Raw genomic sequence first — 15356 nt, 5'->3', positions numbered from 1 at the left:
TTAACAGGAGCTTCATATCTAAGACACAGGAGAAAATTGTCTCACTCTACTCTGCACTGGTGAGGCCTCAGCAGGAGTAGTACATCCAATTCAGGGTGCCAAACGTGAGGAAAGATATAAATTGGAGTGATTTCAGAGGAAAGCAAAAAAACGATAAAAGGTTTAGAAAACCTGACCTATGAGAAAAGCTTAAAAAAAAAGAGCACTTTTGAGAAAAGATGACTGAGGGGGAACCTGACTGTTAAGAGCTGTTATAAAGAAGACAGTGATCAATTGTTCTCCATATCCACTGAAAATAGGAAAGAAGTAATGAGCTTAATTTGCAGCAAGGGAGATTTAGGTTAGGTATTAGGAAAAACTTTCTAACTCTAAGGGTAGCTAAATTCTGGGATTGACTTCCAAGGGAGGTTGTGGAATCATCGTGATTGGAGGTTTTTAAGGACAGGTTAGACAAACACGAGTCAAGGATGGTCTAGGTTTACTTGGTCTTGCCTCAGTGCAGGGGCTGGACTTGAACTCTTGAGGTCCCATCCAGCTCTACATTTCTTTGATTCTACAATCCACCAATCCTGGAACAGAGGTCATCAATGCTGCAAGGTAGCAATTCTTTCTTTCAGTAATCACCAATCAACACCAATACCCAGTTCCCAGAAAGCAACTCTGCCTTATGAACTAACTCCAGTCAGAGACCAAGGCAAAAATAATGTTTTCCTGAAACTCATTACAGTTCTCTCCAGAGTTGCCTCTACACAGAACCTTGTATAACCAAAACCAGCACCACACAGCATGTCTTCTCAAGTTGAAATTTTGTCTTGGCATGTAAGCAAATAATCTGGATGACTATGTAACAGCATCACCTGATGACGACACCTGCCATAACATGATATAACAACAAAAATGCCAGAGCAATATGGGCTGAATATGCAAAAACATCGTGTAATACAACAGGGAGGTGAAACGGCTTATTATGAGAGCTGGTGTAACCATATCTGGAATATTATACTTGGTTCCAGTCATATTGGTGCTAGAAAAATGCAGACAAAGTAGAAGCTGAGCAAAAGAAATAAATAAGGGTCTGCAGGGGCTGACATGAGGAAAGATTTAAAACAAGATAAACACGTATATTTTGGCAAAGGGACAGCTAAGTCAGGGTCTGACAGCAATCTACAAAAATATCTGAAAGATATCAACACCAAAGGAGGACAAGGACTTATTTTCTGGAGGTTATCAGTAAAAAGAAATAAAATTAAAATCTTCCTGATAGCGAGTTTCATTACGCTGTAGAATAATCTCCCACATAAAGTGGTGGAAGTCCGAGTGCTTGAGAAATTGAAAACTAAACTGAGCACTGCATTATCATTGTGTATGTATTGTATGGAAAGATCCGGCATTTTCATCTAGTAAATCTGAAAGACTTTTACCTGCTTCACTTTCTATGATTCTCTACAGTAACATTCAGCAAGTCAGGGACAAAGGAATGCACAGAGCTGCAACTGCTGAACTGCACAAGTTCTTCAGTTGTTTTCTTTGTTTCCAATAAACAGGCAGGCAATCTTGTTTGGCTCAGTTTTGCATTTCTTTGTAACCATAAGAACATCTCTGCACTGCATGGGACCTTTATTTTAACTTGTGGGGATGGCTTTCTTTCCTCCTAGACAGTTATTTCTTCAAAGATATTGAATAACAAAGATATCCAGATTCTAAATTATTCCAACAATTCAAAATGACTATAATGGAAATTCAGTGGCATGCAGGATAATTAGGTTCAGGTTTCCATTTTAAACCAGCATTTAATTGAAATGCACAGGACTATAAATTACACACAAAGATAAAGATAATGTACTGAAATACCCATTCAATCTAGACTCTTTCTCTGCCAAAGTAAGATTATTCCCTACAGCATATTGTCAAGTGATTTGTCCATTCATCTTTAAAGTAACTCAAACTAAGGTTTACTCATGCAGCAAATGAAAAATAATCAATATTTTAAATACATAAATCAGAAGAGCAGAAAAATGGACTAATAAGGTATAGTAGGAGAAGGTTAACAGGAAAAAATACAACTGAATTGATGTTTAGAAAGAAAACTGGAGGTCAGAAGCAAAAAAACTGATAAAGTTTCTAGGGGAAGGATAGATGACAGTGTGGAATATTAATAACAATTAAACAATAACAAATATTATTAATAATGATATTCAGATTCACTGATGACAGATAAAGATTCTGTTAAAAGGAGTGAAAAGATTGATCATATGGAAGAACCAACAGAAGCTAGTGGGGGAAGTCTGGATACCAGTCAATAATAGGGAAACAACTCTTCTCTCTCCTTTGATAGAAAGGCCAACTTCACCCTCTGACATTTGATTAAATGACAATGTAAATGACTTGCTAATCCAGAGATTCGTCTGTGGAGAGGAGGAGGAAGCAGAAAGAGTCCAGCAGCTCAGGGCAGCTCCACGCTCTCCTTCCCCTTTCCTACCAACAGTGGGTCGACTTGCTCTCTGCACTTCCTTCCTCCATTTCCATCCCTACAAAAGGTCCAGGAAGAGGGAGGGGGCTGAAGAACCCCCTGGGGCTTCCTCCCCAGGCTTGAGAAGGGAAAGAGGGGGATCCCACTACAGCTGCCCCCCTCCCTCCCCACCCGCAGGTCTGGGAGAGAGGAGTGAAGAACCTCCACAGATACAGGAGCAGAGGTGAGGCTGTGGGGCAGTTCTGATGGGGATGCTGTGGGACAGGCAGATGTAGGTGTTGGAGAGCAGAATTTATGTGGGGGTTGCATAATTAATTACTGGGCTGAGGGATGGGTAGATGTGGGGTTGCGGGGGCACAGAATTAATTAATTAGAATTTTCAGATTTGGAGAGGAGCTGGAAACTCCACACAATCTGGTAGCCAGGGAGAGCTCATGCAAGCAGAGGTCAAAATCACCTCATTCAATAATTCTGGGAGAGCTGGCAACACTAGTTCTCTCTTTGTCGCACATGGAGTAGGCAGCGGGAGCTCAAAAATCAAAAGATCAAAAAGTCAAAATCTTTTATAAAATCTTATGGGTGGGGAGCTCGGTTTTTGAACTTTTGAGGTAGGCAATACTGTATTCAATAAATACTATAGTGAAAACACAAAGATAGCTAAAAGAACGCTTGGTGATCACATAAACCAGCCACCCCTGCATACATAAATACACACAGCAGCACAAAACTCCTAAAGGGGTGATCCTTGCATATGCCAGCGGGAGAGGTGGTGTTCCTCTCTATAAAAGGAGGTCCATCCTATGGAAAAATTTGAGAACCCCTGGCCTAGATATTAAGGAAAAAGGAAGTAGGCCTCACCAGAATGCTTGTTTTACTGCTAATAAGAGCTATGGCAGGCTGGGGGCAAGAAGGGGCACTTGCTATCTATGTTCATGGTAGGAGTAACAGTGCTGGTCAGAACTACCGCCTACCCCTCTGCTTATTACAAAAGACAAGGAAGAGAGAGAACAAAGGCCTACAGATCTTTCTTGGAGAGCACGGGTGCAGCCCTGAACTGGACAGATCTCTCAGGGGACTGCCAACTAACATTCACGTGAAACAGTAGCTACACTGGATGCCCACCAAAGGGAGCACTCATCTGAGTCTTTGCCCTCCACTGATAAAAGGGAGCTGCAGAGCCACTGCCAAAAACACGTGACTGCATACTACCTTGAGAAGAATCTAAATGTAAACAATCCAAATTTCAGGCTGGTTTGGGGAGTTCGCCAGACCAAATCTGTGGAAGAGGCAGCACTGGCTAAGGGGGCTTTCAAGCCCACATCAGGTATATCCACTCCTAAAGTCTTAAAGATAGGGATCACCGCCTCCAGAATGTTGAGCCATTTTTCTCTTTGATTATTTTGTTTTCCCTTTGATCTTTTTGTAACACTCATACATTGGGAGGAAAAACAAAGCAATTTTGCAGAGGTAGGCCGTATTTACAGTGTTTCAGCTTCAAGGAGGAAAAAAAAATCTGGAGAAAAGGGGTTAGTAGTTTTATATGCAATAGAGGTGTGGACTGACGTTTTTAGCCTTCTTGATTTCTGATGGGTGGAGTCAGTGTTTGCAGCAAAGAATTTCTCTTTTTGTCAGAAGTAGACCACAGTCCACTGCTACAAAGCTATATCCCTAGAACACACCAAAAATCAACCATTTTTGTTTGTGAGATCAACAAGATGAAACTTACTTGAAGAATTAACTTATCTACCACTGTAATAAGCCTTGTCTAATGTTTTTTCAGTAATGGCTCTCCCTGACTCAGTACTGAAAATTATTTAAAGGAGGCACCATCAAGTTAAAAACCACAAGTCTGTCTGACCCATTTCTTTTCCAGCTGTTGTTCCAACTAACACCTAAGATATCTATAAGTGAAAGAGATTAGTGAAAAGTAGTGTTTCTCTGTTTTTTCTATTTTCTTACTTTGTGTATTTTAACAGCAATTTGTGCATATTCAGTTTTATTCTCTCCCTGTTTATATGAGTCTTTCAAACAGCAGGAGGGGGGAAAAACTAGGTAAAATAGAAAAAATGTTATTTCTAAACAAACATTGGCAGAGAAACTTTGAGGCAGCTGTAGTATACTTAATTACTGCTAAACACTTTAAACTGACTAGATTTCAAGAAAACAGTGTCCTTTTACATACAAGCGTGGAACTGACAATTCTGTTTTCAGTAGCTATAAATACAGCTTGACCGAGATGTGGAAGGAGGGATGTTTTGTGGAAGCAAGAGGGAGGAGTACATTGTACAAGAGTTTTTCAAAAAGTGCTTAGGCTGACCTATTTAATTATATGCTAAGGCCCAACAGATTCCAGAGATCAAAGTTCTGAAACTTTCATGTGTTTCTTTGTTAGAAGCCATTTTTTCAATCTGTGCAGAACTTGTTTGAGGATGTGTTGAAGTGAGTCAGTCACTGAAGACTGAAAAAATGGAGAAGAATGAAAACTGAATGGTGATCAAGAACCTCCACAAGAAAGGCTTGATTCCAAAGGAAATGCACGAGGACATGGCGGCAACATGGGGGATGATATCCCTTCATATTTCACAGTGGGGAAAAAAAAAGGGCTGTTGAATTTAAGTGAAAGAGAATCAGCATGGAGGATAAACCAAGGTCAAGACGTCCGGAGACACCACACCAGAAAAAGTTGATGCAGTCCACAAGAGGGTGATGAACAACAGATCAGTAGTCAGGCACATAGCTGAAACAGTGGGCATCGGGACTGGTCAGTGCACGCCATCCTCAATGAAGACCTGGGCATGAAAGAGGTGTCAGCAAGACAGGTAGCCAGAATACTGAGCGCTGATCAGAAGACCGTGCAACTTGACAGTCCCAGGGAACTTTTTGCTTCTCCAGGACAATGCATTACCCACACATCATAGGTTGTAATGATCACAGTCACAAAATATGGCTTTCAACTACTTCCCCATCCATCCTATTCATCAGATTTTGCTCCCTCAGACTTCCACCTGTTCTCCAAGTTGAAGTCTTAATGAGAAGAGTTTCAAATATGATAATGATGTGATTGCACCAGTCAAGGAGTTTCTAGACATACAGGAAAAAGACTTCTATAAGATGGGCAGAGCCAAGCTGCACCTGCACTGGATCAAGTGCACTGATGTCCAAGTGGATATGTTGAAAAATAAATAATTAAATGCAAATTATGTATTTTCCTTTGTCAGGCTAGAAACTTTCTGAATGCCCTCCTATGTTGTGGAGGGAACACTAAAAGGGATTCATATTGTTTTGGGAGATTGGGGAAACACTGCTCCAGAAAAAGAGGTAGTTTCATTTCCTCCAAAGAAAGAAAAAATAAATGTTTGTGTTTAGTTCACAACCATGTATTTCTTAGTTGTTTTCAATGTACGTGGCTATGATGCTGGCAAACCAGGTACCAGCTCTTGCCAAGTCTTTAGGTCTCTGCCAAGCACTGATGAATCCATTGCTGGAAACCAGTCTGTTTCAACTATGTATTAGTATGGTTAAGAGGAGTATTGAAATTACATTAATGGTTTAGTGTTTAGATTTGAGGAAATGCTTGTAAGTTGCTGCATGCATTAATCTCACATAGCAGCTTTCGCACATGCTATAAAGTAATAATTAAGTTTTTGCTTTGCAACTGTAAAAAATGATGGCTCTGGAACTGTGAACCTGTCAAGAGGGATTGTCTCTTGCTCATCAAGAAGGCTAACAAATTAAATGGGCCACTGTGAGACATCACAATACAAAGATTTTGTTAATTGCCCTTTCACAACCACGAGGAGGCTATGTGCAAAAGGGCTCATCCCATCAGCTTGAATTGTGGAAAAAGGAAATAAAGGTAGCTGACAAGAAAATTTTTCATGGTTTTTTGCTCTTTGGACTCTGACAGGGCTGGAGCTACGAAATAGAAGCAGAGATCCCCAGGGTCAACATGGGTTAGCCCTAAAAGACATTTAGTGCTGACACATTACTACAACTCTGTCACTTTTTGGAACTATAGATTGTAACTCATTTGTATATACATGTTTGCCTTCTTTAACCTGTCAACCTCTCGCATTTCTTTTTTCTAGTTAATAAATCCTTACTTAGTTTACTTAGGATGGGCTACAAGTCTGTCTTTGGTGTGAGATTGGCGTACATATTGAGCTGGGGTAAGTAACTGGTCTCTCAGGACTGGAAGCAACCTGAACCTTTTGTGATATTTGGTGTAAAGCAACCAACTATCAATAAGTCCAGCTTGCCTGGGTGGCAAGATAGACTGGAATGCTCCAAGGGACTGTCTGTGGTGCCAAGGTAAGACTGTTATAGTGTTTCAGGATACTAGGTTGGTGAAATCTATTTATGGAACATATAACCAGTTTGGGGTATCTGCCCTGAGGGTGGCACACACAAGCGTGAACCACTCAAACTTTCTGAATGTCCTTCATAGGTTGTGGGGGTAACACTACAAAGGATTCAGATTGTTCTGGGAGACTGGAGAAGCACTGTCCCAGAAAAAGAAGGGGTTACATTTCCTTCAAAGAAAGAAAAAATAAATGTTGGTATATAGTGGACAATCATGTATTTTTCAGTTGTTTTCAACATGCTTTAGAAGACAAGTCCAGGAATTCATTTTCTACTATTATCAGATCTTTTTTAACTAATAAGCAGAAATATAATCAACTTGTATGATTAATATATTAGCAATTGGGCTCAAGCTAAGAAAGGTGGGTTAGTAAGCAGGTAATACAATAATCAGAAAACGATAAATGTAACTGGTAGAGTTCTGCACAGATTACTAAACAGCCCCTGTAAAAATAGGGCACATGGTTACAAACATGTTTTCATGATCTATTAATTTGAAAAGAGAGATCAGAGCCAACATTTGTCAAGAATTTGTTTTTATAGTGACAAATTGATAAAAGAAATTTAAAAAAAATGGTCACATCCAAGCTCTGTCTGTTCAACACAGCTGGAGAACAGCTGCATTCAGCCAGAGGGGGTGAATTAGCTCCTATAGAAAAGAATGCTGAATCACCATACTTAGTTAAAAAAAAAATGGAAATCACCAGGACTTTTGACATACCCCTGATGACAGGAAGTCTGGGGGCAAACCCCCAGAGGTAATCGGGAGTCAATAGTCAAGTGGTCTTCCTATCCAATGATAATCCAAAATGAAGACTCCTTTGTGTAAATATTAATGAAACCTCACCCTGATATATCAATGGACACCCATAACTGAAAGATGCATAGATGGGTATGTCTGGACATACAAGCTGATCCAGAGGAGGAACTTGAAAAATGGGTCCCTAGTGATGGGCGAGAGGGAGATGCTATCTATACAGCAAGCAATGACAACTAATTGACCAGAATGATCAGTGAGGGAGGACTGATTTCAAGAGATGTAAGCTTTTTACTTTTCTCTTTTACTGAAAATGCCTTATCTTCTTTATCTTATGAGAGGATTAAATTTAAATATGTTAGGCAAACAATTTCTTTTTTCATTCAACTTCTCTGTTTTAAATAAATCTTTGTTAAGATTATTGTTGCATGGGGAATTTCACACAGATGTACACAAGGAAAATAGAAAACTAAATGATCGAAGGTAACACACTAAAGCAGAGGGCCGAGGGCCACATCTGGGAGGGGAAATTGTATGCAGTGCAGGGGGCTCAAGGCAGGGGGTTGGGGTGCAGCAGGGGGCTCAGGGCAAGGGGTTGGAGGCTCAGGAAGGGGTGCAGAGTGTGGGAGGGGACTCAGAACAGGGGTTTGGGGTGCGGGCTCCAGCCCCGCATACCTCGAACAGCTCCAGGGTGGCAGCAGCACACAGTGGCACTAAGGTAGGCTCCCTCCCTGCCCTGGCCCTGCGCTGCTCCCGGAAGTGGCCAGCATGTCTGGCAGTGGTGCCTGGGGGTGGAGTTGGGCAGAAGGCTCCGCCGCGCGCTGCCATCACCTGTGGGTACCACCCCCGAAGCTCCCATTGGCCGCGGTTCCCTGTTCTCAGCCAATGAGAGTTGCGGGGGGCGGTGCCTGCAGGCAAGAGCAGCACACGAAGCCCTCTGTTCCCCCTCCCCCAGGAGCTGCAGGGACGTGGTGCCAGCCACTTCTGGGAGCAGCGTGGGGCCAGGGCAAGCAGGGAGCCTGTCTTAGTTACGCTGCGCCATGGGGCTGGCAATCCCATGGGCCGGACTGAAAGCCCTGACGGGCTGGATCTGGCCTGCGGGCCGTAGTTTGCCCTCCCCTGCACTAAAGGGTAAAGAGATTCTGGAACCCAAACCACTCTACTCAGTCTCAGTCAAGGGACATGGAGAGATGATTTGTTCCTAGAGTTGTGTTGTGTTGCCATCAGGCTGTGTTGAGTGAACATAATGAGAAAGAAGAACCAAGCAGGAGATGGTGTTGGTCACAATGTGCTTTCCACCTTTATTACAATTTTATCCTGAAAGGAACAGATTTGAAGTTGCTTTGGTTAAATTGTATGGGATTAATGTACTTTCTGTGGGAAGAAATCAAGACAGTGCCAAGTTATGTGTCTTAAAATGAAGATAAAGTTTGTGTAAAAGATGAGTTTAAAATCAGAAAGCCTAGACAAACTGTCTCACATTAGACTCTCCTCTATGAGCCCTGACATTTATCATGATGCAAAGTAAGTCAATCTTTTATCACAAACCTAGGGATTCCATCTATCTTCTCTACTGTGACCTTTTCAAAAACATAATCAAATATAGATGCATTTCTTATTATTCATTTCAATTTAGTCCATTTCTTTAACAGAGGAATATATTTTAACAAGGAAGAGAAATGGAAACTATTATGATGCTCAGGTATGTCATTTGTCTTTACCCAAACTATGTGCGTGTCTTCACTCACAGAAAGTATCATCCAAAAGGCAAAATGCAATGCAGTTTTTTTCTATGTATAAGTAGTCATACTGCATCAATAACAATTATCTTGAAATATGGTGGCAACCTACAAACAAGGACATCAACATGCATGCAGAATGTATAATGCCCATTTGCTGTCTTTACATAAAGCAAAACTGTTCTCTTTATACAACGCAAAATTTCAACATAATTTAGTAAGTGAGCTGAAATAAATATTTAGTCAGTTCAACTGTTCACATATTTTATATCTACTAAGCTTTTCTTGTGTTTCTGCAGATCAAAAAGTCATCTTCTGCATCAGAATATGTTTCTTGAGATGGGCACATAGAAATTTCTTGGGAAATGCATCCCCAAACTGTTCAAGCAAATCTTCTTCCTAACCAATGCCAAGTCACATGTTTCAGTGGTCAAACAGTCCTATGTCTTTAATTATTCCTTCTTTCAAAATTTGTTCTAAGTCCTTGCATACAATTGATGTCAAACTAATGGGCCTGTAGTTTCCCAGATCACTTTCCTTTTCCCTTTCTTAAATATAGGTACTGTATTCGCAATTCTCCAGTCATAGGTCCCTGAGTTTAGGGATTCATTAAAAATCCTTGCTATTGAGCTTACAATTTTATGTGCCAGTTTCTTCAATACTTTTGGATGGACATTATCCTGGCCCCCTGATTTGGCCTTCTTAAGCTGTTTGAGTATGGCTCCCACCTTAGATGTGGTTATTTGTACTTTCATATCCTCGTTTCCATTAGCTATTCTGATGCTGCCCCCAAGTTCCTCATTACACTTATTAAAAACTGAGACAAAGTATTTATTTAGATGTTGGTCCATACTGAGATTATTTGCAATCGCCACATCATCCTCCATGCATAGTGGTCCCACGTCTTCTTTGCTTTATTTTTATTTATATAGGTAAAGAAACTTTTACTATTGATTTCAACTTCCTCTGAAAGGTCCAGGTCAGCCTGGCTTTTGGCAATTCTCATTTTTTCCCTACAGTTTCTGACCTCGAAGAAGTAGCTTCCGTTCCTGATCCATCCCTTCTTTCATGCTTCGTAGGCTGCTTTCCCTTAATAACCTGTTTGAGATGTTTGCCCATCCAGTTTTGTCTGCAACCCTTCCCTATGATTAATATTGCAGAGTCAATCACTCAAAAGTTAGAAAACGCTAGAATTAATGTTCTATTCGCACAACCTTATTTCAGCCCCTTTGTGCATATTGATTATGATTCATTCTTTAACTACATGTTTAGATACCAGTTTTCCACAGGACTTCTGCCTCATTCAGAGAACGGGTAGTTTTTCAATATTTCTTTTTGTCCTCTATACTCAGTATGTGACCCCGTCCTTATTTAACACACACTATCCAACCCCCGCACTGAATAAAAAAGTATTAATTTCCTAATGGGGTCTCAATATATAACGGAGTGCTTTACAAACATTAAAGAATTTATCTTCACAATACCCCTGAGAGTTTAGGTGGTATTACTGTCCCATTTTACAAGTGGTGAACTAATGCACAGAGACAGTAAGGCCAAAATTGCCAAATGTGTCCACTAATTTTGGGTGCTCAGCTTGAAACACATAGGGCCTGATTTTTCAGAGTAGATTCTTTAGCTTCTTATAGCTCTTTATATAGTCAAAGCACAGCTCCAATTGACGTCAGTTGCAGATGAGCGTGATCAGCATTTCTGCAAATCTTGCCCCAGACATCTTACGTTGGGCATCCAAAAAATAAAACACACACCACTAGTGGCCAACTGTGTTTTAAGCATCTTGCCTAGCGTCATATAGGACCTGTGCGGCAGAGGCAGACACAGACAAATTTAATTCTGGCATTTCTTACCTTTCAGTTCTTTCAATGTAAACAAACATATAATTTCTTAGTTGTTTTTTAAACAAGAACCCCAGCAATTCAGTCTTGCAGAACTGAATATTGCCCTTGAACTTCAGTCATCAGGGTTGAGAGCTTTATATCCAAAGCACAGACCCACTACCACTTGAGCTAATGGAATGGAATAGCAGTAGTAGGCTGTTATCCTCTATATGGATCAGCCACTAGATGGCGGGAAATGAGACACACTTTGCCAGTGGGTTTCACAGCTATTTACTAAGAACAAAGGAATGCTGAGACTCAGGACTCCGGACCTCAGTTCCAGAAGTTAGCGGGACAGTGTTCTCTAGTGGTTACAAGTATCAGAGGGGTAACCATGTTAGTCTGTATTCACAAAAACAATGAGGAGTCTAGTGGCAGATTTATTTGGGCAAAAGCTTTCATGGGTAAAAAACCTACTTCTTCAGATGCATGGAGTGAAAATTACAGAAACGGGCATAAATATAGATTGGCACATGAAGAGAAGGGAGTTACCTTACAACCAATGTTGAAGGCCAATTTAGTCAGGGTGGATGTTGTCCACTCCCAATAATTGATGAGGAGGTGTCAATACCAAGAGAGGGAAAATTGCTTTTGTAGTGAGCCAACCACTCCCAGTCCCTATTCAAGCCCAAATCGATGGTGTTAAGTTGGCAAATAAATTGTAGCTCAGCAGTTTCTCTTTGAAGTCTGTTTTTGAAGTTTTTTGTTGAAGAATGGTTACTTTTAAATCTGTTATTGAGTGTCCGGGGAGATTGAAGTGTTCTCCTACTGGCTTTTGTATGTTACCATTCCTGATGTCGGATTTGTGTCCATTTATCCTTTTATATAGAGACTGTCCGGTTTGGCCAATGTACATGGCAGAGGGGCACTGATGGCACATGATGGCATATATCACATTAGTAGATGTGCAGATGAGCCTCTAATGGTGTAGTTGTTCTAAGTCAGCCATAAAAATGTTGGCATACTGTGGGGCCATGTGGGTACTCGTAGCAGTGCTGCTGACTTGAAGGTATAAATTGTCCTCAAATCTGAAATGGCTGTGAGTGAGGACAAAGTCACAAAGCTCAGCCACCAGGTGTGCTGTGGCCTCATCAGGGATACTGTTCCTGACAGCTTGTAGTCCATCCTCATGTGGAATATTGGTGTAATGAGCTTCTACATCCCTGGTGGCCAGGATGGTGTTTTCAGGAAGATCACCAATGCATTGCAGTTTCCTCAGGAAGTCAGTAGTGTCTCGAAGATAGCTAGGAGTGCTGGTCTGAGGAAAGAGTCCAAACAGCCAGATAATCCTGCTGTAAAAGTGTCAATGCCTGAGATGATGGGGCGTCCAGAATTTCCAGGTTTATGGATCTCGGGTAGCAGATAGAATACCCCTGGTCGGGTCTCTAAGGGTGTATCTGTGTAGATTTGTTCCCATGCTGTAGCAGGGAGTTTCTTGAGCAGATGGTGGCTCGGAGGATAGTGGCCTGTAGCATGTGGTGTTGGAGAGTTGTCTGGCAGCCTTCCGTTCATAATCCAACCTTTTCATGACGACTACAGCACCTCCTTTGTCAGTCCATTTGATTATAATGTCAGAGTTGTTTCTGAGGCTGTGGATGGCGTTGCGTTCTGTACAATTCAGGTTATGGGGCGAGTGATGCTGTTTGTTTACAATTTCAGCCTGTGCACAGCTGCGGAAGCACTCTATGTAGAAGTCGTGTCTGTCATTTTGACCGTTAGGAGGAGTCCACGCAGAATTCTTCTTGTAGTGTTGGTAGGAGGGTTCCTGTAGGTCAGTGCTCTGTTCAGTGGGTGTGTTGAAAATATACCTTGAGTTGGAGACGGCAAAAGTAGGCTTCCAGATCTCCGCCGAACTGTATCATGTGCATGTGGGTGGTGGGGCAGAAAGAGTCTCCGAGATAGGACAGACTCTTCTGCTGGGCTAAGTGTGTAGTTGGATAGATTAACAATATTGTTGGGTGAGTTGAGGGTACCACTGTTGTAGCCCCCTGTGGCATGTAGGAGTTTAGATAGTTCATTCAATAACAGATTTAAAAGTAGCCATTCTTCAAAAAAAACCTTCAAAAACAGACTTCAAAGAGAAACTGCTGAGCTATACTTCATTTGCAAACTTAAGACCATCAATTTGGGCTTGAATAGGGACTGGGAGTGGCTGGTTCACTACAAAAGCAATTTTCCCTCTCTTGGTATTGACACCTCCTCCTCAATTATTGGGAGTGGACTACATCCACCATAACTAAACTGGCCTTCAACATTGGTTCTCCACTTGTAAGGTAACTCACTTCTCATATGCCAAAATATATTTATGCCTGTTTCTGTAATTTTCACTCCATGCATCTGAAGAAGTGGTTTTTTTACTCACGAAAGCTTATGCCCAAATAAATCTGTTAGTCTTTAAGGTGCCACCAGACTCCTCGTTGCTCTAGTGGTTAGTGACTATTCTGTACTTGTGCTCCCAGCCTGTTCCCACCTCCTGGGTAGAAGCTATCCAATCCCTAGCCCCCATGCTCGCCCCCAAGTTCTATGTACCAACCTGGCTCCTGCCTCCCTCCCTCTCTTGTCTATTAAAGCCCCTGCGACTTACCTCCAACCCCTCCACATCTTTCCCCTCCCTTTTTGTCCAATTCTTTCCCCACAACTCCTGTCTTGCTCTTCTCCACCCTCTGGCTTCTTCAACCCCTTCATCCGTCTGTATTCTATTATGGCTGCTTCCTTCTCCTCTATACTGCCTAGGCACCAGGGGAGGGAGTGGGGCATTGATAGCACAGAAGTGAGAGTCTCCCTGCTCTCAGTTCCTGTGCCCAGCACCACTGGAAGCAACACTTACAGGGAAAGTCCTGTTCCACCCCAGCATAGCTGGGATGGAGCATGATCAGTTGCTCTGTGGGGAATTTGTACATGCCGTCTGATTGCAGACAGGAACTATGTGGAGATAGAGCATGCTCAGTATGCACAGAAGCTTTGGCGAATTCAGCTGCCGATCTCTAATATCCTTCTACGGAGCAGATGTGAATTGAGATTTTTCAGAGGCTTATAAGGAGGCCAAATTTGTGTATGGTAAAAGGCTCATCCCTGACACCAGGCAGACCTTGAATATTAAAAATATTGTGTTTTATTTGCATATCTGTGATCCAGGGACCTCTTGGTTCCAGCTGGCAGAGGGTACAGGAGTGCATAAGAGTTACACGGATCCCCTGGTCTGGTAACCACATACTAGTTCACCAAAGAGTGTCATGTAAGGTCTCTACAGAAAGCCTGTGTCACAATGGTCACTGTAATCACTGTGAAATGAATGGACAAATAATATGTAATGAATTATCTATATAATGAAAACTGTGTTCTTAAGGTATGTTTGACAGGTCACTGTAAGGTGATAAACAGGTTCTGTTCAGACAAGGGATAGGAGATATTTATCTCCCTGGATGACTATTGTGTGTCTTACAATGGAAGTTTGCATATGGAATCAGTCACCAGCTAATCAAGACAGCAAAGTTGACAAGAGATCACACAAAACAAAGGAAAGAACATACAACAGGAGGGTGTCCAGTTTATGGCTAAGATCAAATAATTACTTTGGTATATCAGAAGAATGCAAGGAAACAAGCGATATCTTTTACCTCTGAAGTCAGCTGGCAGAAGGCTTGCTTCATGAATAAAAGATCGCAGCCAAGCCTGGCTGGGACACTGGAAGGATTCTGGGTAAGCTTTTGCTTTTAAGACAAAGTCTTATTAGTTAAGTTTAGGATCTAATAGGCATGTTATGATTTTATTTTATGTGTATCCCTTTGTTTCCAATATTTCTGGTTATCACGTGAATCTCTGTTCTTTGTTAAGTAAACTTATACCTGCTTTCTCTGTAAATACATCTAAGTACTGCGTCTTAGAGCGAGCTGTGCTCTACGGTGTAACTGATTGTGTTATACTGGTCCTTTGGAAATAGAGGATCTAGGTATTCTGTGAGTGTCCAGTGGATCAGGGGCTGGGCACTCCAGGGAGATGCTTGGAGAAGTTGGGGGTTGGAGTTAACCTGTAAAGAGACAGCGAAGCTTGCAGAGGCCTGGAAGCCAGTGCTTGTGCTGGGGGAACTGACCTACAGCAGGTACAGACAAGGCTTCATGCTAAGGGCAGGTGGT

General features: G+C 41.7%; 1 protein-coding gene and 1 long non-coding RNA gene across 5 annotated transcripts in view; one reads left to right on the top strand and one right to left on the bottom strand.

Annotated features, from left to right (window-relative positions):
* The window catches only part of FER (FER tyrosine kinase), a 424085-nt gene that overhangs the window by 72751 nt on the left and 335978 nt on the right, over nt 1-15356 (bottom strand). The window lies entirely within an intron of this gene.
* Nucleotides 6668-15356, top strand: part of LOC117879342 — a 35053-nt gene continuing 26364 nt past the window's right edge. Inside the window, exon 1 of the long non-coding RNA XR_004646239.1 lies at nt 6668-6781. This is a non-coding gene — a long non-coding RNA (uncharacterized LOC117879342). The remainder of the gene's footprint in view (nt 6782-15356) is intronic.

Source organism: Trachemys scripta, chromosome 6 (assembly GCF_013100865.1).
Source record: "Trachemys scripta elegans isolate TJP31775 chromosome 6, CAS_Tse_1.0, whole genome shotgun sequence".
In the NCBI taxonomy this organism is placed as follows: domain Eukaryota; kingdom Metazoa; phylum Chordata; order Testudines; family Emydidae; genus Trachemys; species Trachemys scripta.
The sequence above is the reverse complement of the archived record's forward strand: the minus strand, read 5'-3'. Positions and strand labels throughout refer to the sequence as shown.